Here is a 7767-nt window from a genome sequence, read left to right on the forward strand (position 1 = left end):
CCAACGAGGGACTTCCGGCGCTCCAGAACTTCCGCGGTGTATTGCTCAGTCACGTTGTATGGTGACCGACGCAGATCTACACGCCTAAGCGCGTTCTTGATGCACATAATTGACTGGGTGTCTTTGAACTTTGCGACTATGGGCCTTACTTTATTTCGTTGGTATCTCCCGATTCTGTGTGCCCGGTCAATCTGAATCACACTCTCCGGATCCGTAATCTGTAAGTGTTTACGACAGAACCGCAGCACTTTTGAAACGCAGTCTTCAGCTCGAGAGCGATCATATGTGGCACTTCCCATCGCTGCGTGCGGCGTGTCACCGGAAGCGTCGAGCGGCTCACCGGAAGCTGCTTGAGTACCACCCGATGCATTGACTGTTGTACCGATTGATGGCTGGTTATTGTCAACCACTTCCGTGATTCCGAAAAATAAGGGGTTATCCCTCATTGAACGGCATTAAAGGCCAATTACGTCTTCCTTCCGGGAGTTGTTTGTTTTAAGTTCAAATTTTCACCTGCCATAGTTTTTAGGTCACGTTAAATGTTTATTATGTTGGTTTTGTTATCTTCGACTGTTTTTGATACGGTTTCATACTTATCAGCGAGAAAATTCTGGCTTTTTTCGATTTCCTCGCACCTTTTCTCGATACAGGTTAATCTTTCCGTGATATTTGTAATTTCTAATTGACCCAGTTTCCTGTCAATATTTTCGAAACGTCAGAGTCAATCGTGTTCTGGCCATTATTCGCGAAATAAGAATTTCCATTGTTCATTGAGCTCGTATGAGTATTAGGAGCATTAGCAGGCGATTGCCAAAACTGGTTATAGTATGGCGGACACTGGCTTTTTATAGGTGTAGCGCACGGCCAATTGGGTGGGGCCGGGGTACCTGGTGAATACTGAAAAACCGCCAGACCCTGTGGGGCTTGACCACTTGTATGTTGCTGCTGCTGCTGCTGCTGCTGTGGAGTAATTCCGCTTAAATCTTCTGTGCACCCACCGTCTGCCATGTTCTTTTTCCGACTCACTGTATCTACTGATTTAGTATCTGTACTATCATAGTTTGCTCTATAAAGGTAACAAAGTAACTTTATTCTTCTCAACTCCGCCTGCTTGGAATAGTTTTGTTCCTCCGAGTCTCATGTTAGCGCCGTTGGAACTGAGGCCCTCTCGTTTCACAAAACAACACGAGAACTACGAATAAGTAGAGCCGTACGGGCATGTTTATAAAATTAAATGAAATAGGACGTGACTTACCTGATAGCACTATCCGACCAATTTAAACAATACACACTTCTGTCAGTCAGTTACTCTCTTAAACGCCGTCAGTCTCGGTATAAGCACCACCACCACCCACCTCCCTGTGGAAAATACACGGAGTTGATAGTAAATCAATGTTCAAGTTTTAAAGTGCTTTATTTTGGCTTTCTCTCATTCTCTTTAACTTATTTAAAACTACAGAAATATCAGTTAACCGGTAACAATTTTGATTAAAGTTTAATCATAATTTTATATCAAAATATGTTTTGTTTGATTGATTTTGTTTCAAAGAATGCATCGTACGAATTGCATAGCTAGCGCGCAACCTACTGCTAATTTATTATGTCGCCTACCTAAAACAGCATTCAATGCAAATAAAGGGAATAAATAATAATGTGTTAGTAAGCAAAGTAATAATCAGTACATTTGTTGAAACAAACAGTTGAAGATTACAGTTTAGCAATTATAATCGCTCCTTAGAAGGATGAGGTCATTTTTTGCACAGGTTCAGCTGAATAAATCTTACCTGTTTGAGGACTAATATAAATTGCCTTAAGTTTTCTTGCGAGGCACACCGGAACGTGGAATAAGGTTTAGGTAACCTGATCCTATTCATAGGGCTCGTTGGATGGCGAAAGACAATCTTTTCTATAAAGATGAGTCTATTTCGCAAGCAATACCATCCATTTCACCCGCCAGTTGTACAAAGTATCGAGGTCTTTCCTTCGGCCAGATATATGGAATCGCCTGTAAAAAGCAAGTTTGTTAATCAGTAAAGTATATTTAACATTTTTGTTTTACTTCCAGCCAAAACATGTTCTCCACTTGCACTTCTATTTTCTTTAACCCTGAAATTTCCATGGCTGCCACTTCATTCTTAGGCATCTCTATCAAACTAAGGTTTCCTTTGGCTTCGTTGAAGATGATGTCACTCAATTGATGTGGCGTTAATAAAAGATGGTGGCTGAGAGGAGCCTCTTAAACGAATCGAGCTTTTTTTCATCCGACTGCCGAGAAAATTCACATCGGTGTTAATAAGAGAACTAACATTTGTTCATGAAGAATCATGAATATTCCAGGAATATGTGTTTTGGTCGGTACCAGCATATGGTAATCTTAACAAATATCAAGAAATCCAAAGTTTTGTGCAATCTGTCAAGGCCGCCAATGACTTAAACGTGGGGTAGTGTTGATTTATAAGTTCAACTGGACTTTACCACGCTTTGAAGAACAGAAGCAATGTGTACTTCTAGTTGTCAAGAACCGTGTATTTTGTGTGGCATAAACTAGCATTAATGGTTTAAACAAAAATACACGATAGGATTAAGATGACTAAGTTTGAAGATATTAAGTTTGAACCTTTTGATTTTGAAAATGCGGAAAGCTTCGATCAAGCCCTAAATATAGTTATTTTCAGCGTATTGTTTTACTCTTTTTTTCGCTACCAAGCATCATGTTATTGTCGGTTGGAGAACACGATCCGGATACTTTCAATTTTTTGAAGCACCCAACGATTTCTCGAGAAATTGCCTTTGTTTAATTAATACATGACAAAGCGGTATGCGGGTGTGGGGGGGGGGGGGGGGTATTCATAGTATAGCTCATCCTGAAAATGAAAGTGTCAGTATAGGTATTTTTATATACACATCTTTTACACAACATGTTTTATTTTAATGTGCTGCCATGCTAGTAAGATCTGTCTTGTGTTAAATTCCTTGCAATTGCTTGGAAATATTAAACTTGTATTTCCTTATAAACCTGAACAGGCTGACAAAGAAACTTGCTCAACAGGCAGAATTCTTAACCAATAACGCCTCGCAGATCTTACTTAATTAAGTGTGAGAAGTTGTGTATGAGCATTCCCTGCTAACAGAAAGTCTGCTGTCAGAACTCTTGCCTTGCTAAAAAAATTGCAACAGTGTTAATTGACAGTGTTCCTGTAATATCTACTGTTTTGGCCTTTATACTGTAACAAGATACAAGGAACTATCACTTGTCAAGAAGGATGTTGTCGTGACATTTATAATGAATGGGATCATCAAAAAATGAATTGAACAGAATTAAATGTGTTCATATGTTCGAGATAAGAAGGTATTGATCTAAAAACCCAAACACAAAAAGAAGCATTTGTTCAGAAAGTGTTAACGAATTAATATTCTAATGACTATCAAATGTTTTAACTAAATGTTGTTACATTTCTTAACATAGTAAAGCATTAGTTTTATTATATATAGTTATGAATCAAAATGAGCATTTTGTAATAAAATGGCTTAAATTAAAGTATCATTTATCGAAAAATACATCTAAATTGAAACACCCGATTCGACTCGAGTTAGTCTGTTTAACAGGCCTTAGGTTAACGGAGTTAGCCTCTACGGACAGGCAAAGGTATTACCATCATACCATTTGGTATGGGGTTAGCCTGTAGATAACCTTGATAGAAGATCTATAAATAAATAGTTTATTTATAGATAACGAAGGAAAAGGGATTAGGTCACGGTATCTCGATCTCTCAATTATTTATTGAAAATAATGAAGAAAAACGCCCTTTTAGGTCTTGAACTTAATAGATATGTGAAATATGGAATGCAAATATTAATTTTATTCAAGGAATTTAGAACATTTTAAGATTGAATATAATAAATGCTAAAGTGAATCTATCTTGTTACCGCGTGGTTTATTTGAAATACCTGTGAAATGTACAATAGATTCATAATATTGAAAAACACTATGCATTTGTTGATACATGTAGTTACATTATATTTAAGTATGCAATAGCAAAAATAATAACAAACAAAAAGTATGAACGTAATTTTATTTAATTATTTTTTTTAATTATTTACCCATCTATTTATCTAATTATTAATTAATTCATTCATTTATCCTTCCATCCGTCCGTCAGTTCGTCCATCCGTTTGTTTGTTCGTTTGTGTCGTTCGTGCGTTTGTTTATTGTTTGTTGGTTGGTTCGTTCGTTCTTTGGTTCGTTCCTCGGATCGTTCGTTTGTTTGTTCGTTTGTTTGTTCTTTTGTTATTTCGTTCTTTTTTGATGTTGGTCTTTGGTTAATTCTTTTTTTCGTTTGTTCTTTCGTTCGTTCGTTCATTCGATCATTCATTCGTTCGTTCGTTCATGCATTTATTCATTCATTTATGTATTTATGTTCGTTTGTTCATGAGTTCGTTCGTTTGTTCTTCCATCCATCCATCCATCCATCCATCCATCCATCCATCCATCCATCCATTCCATCCATCCTTCCATCCTTCCATCCTTCCTTCCATCCATCCATCCATCCATCCATCCATCCATCCATCCATCCATCCTTCCTTCCTTCCTTCCTTCCTTCCTTCCTTCCTTCCTTCCTTCCTTCCTTCCTTCCTTCCTTCCTTCCTTCCTTCCTTCCTTCCTTCCTTCCTTCCTTCCTTCCTTCCTTCCTTCCTTCCGTCCTTCCGTCCTTCCTTCCGTCCTTCCTTCCGTCCTTTATTTCCTTCCTTCCTTCCTTCCTTTCTTCCGTCCGTCCGTCCGTCCGTCCGTCCCTCCCTCCCTCCCTCCCTCCCTCCCTCCCTCCCTCCCTCCCTCCCTCCCTCCCTCCCTCCCTCCCTCCCTCCGTTCCTCCCTCCGTTCCTCCCTCCGTTCCTCCCTCCGTTCCTCCCTCCGTCCCTCCCTCCCTCCCTCCGTCCCTCCCTCCGTTCCTCCCTCCGTTCCTCCCTCCGTTCCTCCCTCCGTCCCTCCCTCCCACTCACACCCTCCCTCCCTCCATTCCTTACTTCCTCCCTCCCATCCATCCAGCCAGCCAGCCAGCCAGCCAGCCAGCCAGCCATGCCATGCCAGCCATTTATTCATTCATTCATTTTTTGATGTATTTGATAATTTATTTACTTATTTTGTGTTCAACCTTTTAGCTTTTTTTAGTTAATTAAATGTTTTAATTTTCTTTTTAAATATATTGTTGTAACAAACATACAAAATAAAATTATAAAAAACGTTCTAAATTGAAATAGTGTAAATTATTAACATTTAATAGAAATAACATCGGTGAAGTTCCATGGGTGCTTTTCACAGTATAATACAAGTTTAAACTCTCACATACCAGGAAAAAAATTCAATGCACGTTATTAAATAACTTAATAATTTGGGCGCAAAGTTGGTTTCTATCACAGCACATACTACATTTGAAATAAACATTCGGTTTCAAGACATCTAATTGGACAAAGATGCAATTATAGTCTTTTATAAAATACGATTTTTAGCCTCAACTTATCTGTTGACTTTTAAGTAAGATATCATCTGCCTCCATGGGATGTTTATTAGTTGTTTTATTATTTACTTAATTGTATGTGTCGTCCTCAGTTGTCTCCAGGTGTTTAGAAAATCACTTCTTTGATGTCATCTATACTCTTCAATTATACTCTTCGATGTCATCTATACAAGTCAACGGCGCTATTTTCAGACGATTTTTTATTTCAAAATTGGATTCCATATTATTTTGCATATGCTTTCTAAACATACATGTTTCAACAATAAAACAGCGGAAGTCTACACTGTGTATTAGCAACCTGCTGTGGTGATCCCTTTCTTATCTATTTGAGCGTAAAGTTATCTGATATAGATCAGACATCGGCCGGCTATTAGTCTGACTTAAATTGGTTGTGATCCCTAAATCTTATCCATTTGAGCGTCAAGTTCATTCATATAGATCAGACATCGACCGGCTCCGTTATATAGTAGTCTGACTTAAATTTTCTGTCGTAAAGTACAGGTTAGATTGTCCAATTAAGAAACGCAAGAAGTCATACATGTGTGATTAGAATGTGTGGAAAGACAACTGCGTCTAAATGAAATACTTAAATACCATATAGTTCATTTTTTGAGAACAGACGTATGCTACATACATAATATGCCATATGACTGATATGAGGACGCATATAACAGTGCTTAATGTAGTTCAAGTTATATGTACGCACACAAGTGTTTAGTTTGATTACTTCCAATATGGTTTTCTTTCCGGCAAATACTATAATTAAGTGTATAAAAGTGCACGGGAAATATGATATGCCCTTTTTAATGATTTATAAATTATATCAGCAGGACTTCAGAACTGTCATACGTAAATATACAATACACTACATAAAACATTTGATGTGTTTGATATGCGACTTAAAACTTTAAAAAATCAGTAATTTAAATATAACGTTTTATTTCAACCTTAATTTTCACGATCGGGATATGTACCGAGCATCGCTTTAGTAAATTAACACCTATAGTTTTTATGTAATTTCGTACTAAATCTTCAAACTAAAGACAGTCACACTTCAGATAATCAATATACTTTTAATATAAATTGAAACGAAGAAAGAGTCAAATAAATAACCTGTGGCATTTGTTTTCGCAGTCTCGTTGTTATTGTTAAGCAATATAAATTACAGTTATCACCATTATTAAAGGGATCTTTTCACGCTTTGGTAAATTGACAAAATTGAAAAAAGTTGTTTCAGATTCGTAAGTTTTCGTTTTAGCTATGATATTTGTGAGGAAACAGTAATACTGAACATTAACCATGCTCTAATATAGCCATTATATGCATCTTTTGACGATTTTAAAACTTAAAAATTATAAAGCGTTGCAACGCGAAACGATTGAATAATTTGGAGAGTTCTGTTTTTGTCGTTAAATTTTGTGAAACTACGAAGATTGCTTATATAAGGTATAAAATACGTCACGACTGTGTACTCGGCGGAATAGCTCAGTAGGCTAAAGCGTTTTACCTCAGGACTCGGCAGGACTCCAGGGGTCACTGGTTCGAAACCTGCTCCGGGCAATGTTCTTTTCCTTTTTTTATTTTTTTTCTTGATTTTTTACTGGAGCTTTTACGATCCAATGTTTACATTTATCAATAGAAAGCATTTAATGTATAAGTTAAAAAAATGCCAAAATCTGTGAAAAGGCCCCTTTAAGGGTCCAATAAACAGGACAATGTAGCATGACACACCGACATCAATCACCCTGTCGGCATGATATGTCATAAAGTACCCAAGGCACCCTTCCTCCTGCTATGTGACGATATCACCAATCGATTTTTGTAACTTCATTCAACATGCATTTTGTTTTAACGTGGCAGCATTAACATAATATACATTTAATGTAATACAATACAAATAATACAAAATATATAAAGAAATGAAATAAAAAATAAAAAAATAAAAAAATGATGATAATGATGACGATGATAATGATGATGATATTGTTGTTGTTGTTGTTGTTGTTGTTGATGATGATGATGATGATGATGATGATGATGATGATGATGATAATTATGATGATGATGATGATGACGAACGCAGAAAAGCTCGAACGCACAAACGAACGAACGAACAAACAAATTGACGGACGCATGAACGAACGAACAAAATAACAAACGAGCGCACGAACGACCGACCGACAGGCCGACCCGCTCGCTCGCTCGCTCGCTCGCTACTGACTGAGTGACTGAGTGACTGACTGAGTGACTGACT

This window comes from Dreissena polymorpha, chromosome 16 (genome assembly GCF_020536995.1).
Source record: "Dreissena polymorpha isolate Duluth1 chromosome 16, UMN_Dpol_1.0, whole genome shotgun sequence".
Taxonomy (NCBI): Eukaryota; Metazoa; Mollusca; class Bivalvia; order Myida; family Dreissenidae; genus Dreissena; species Dreissena polymorpha.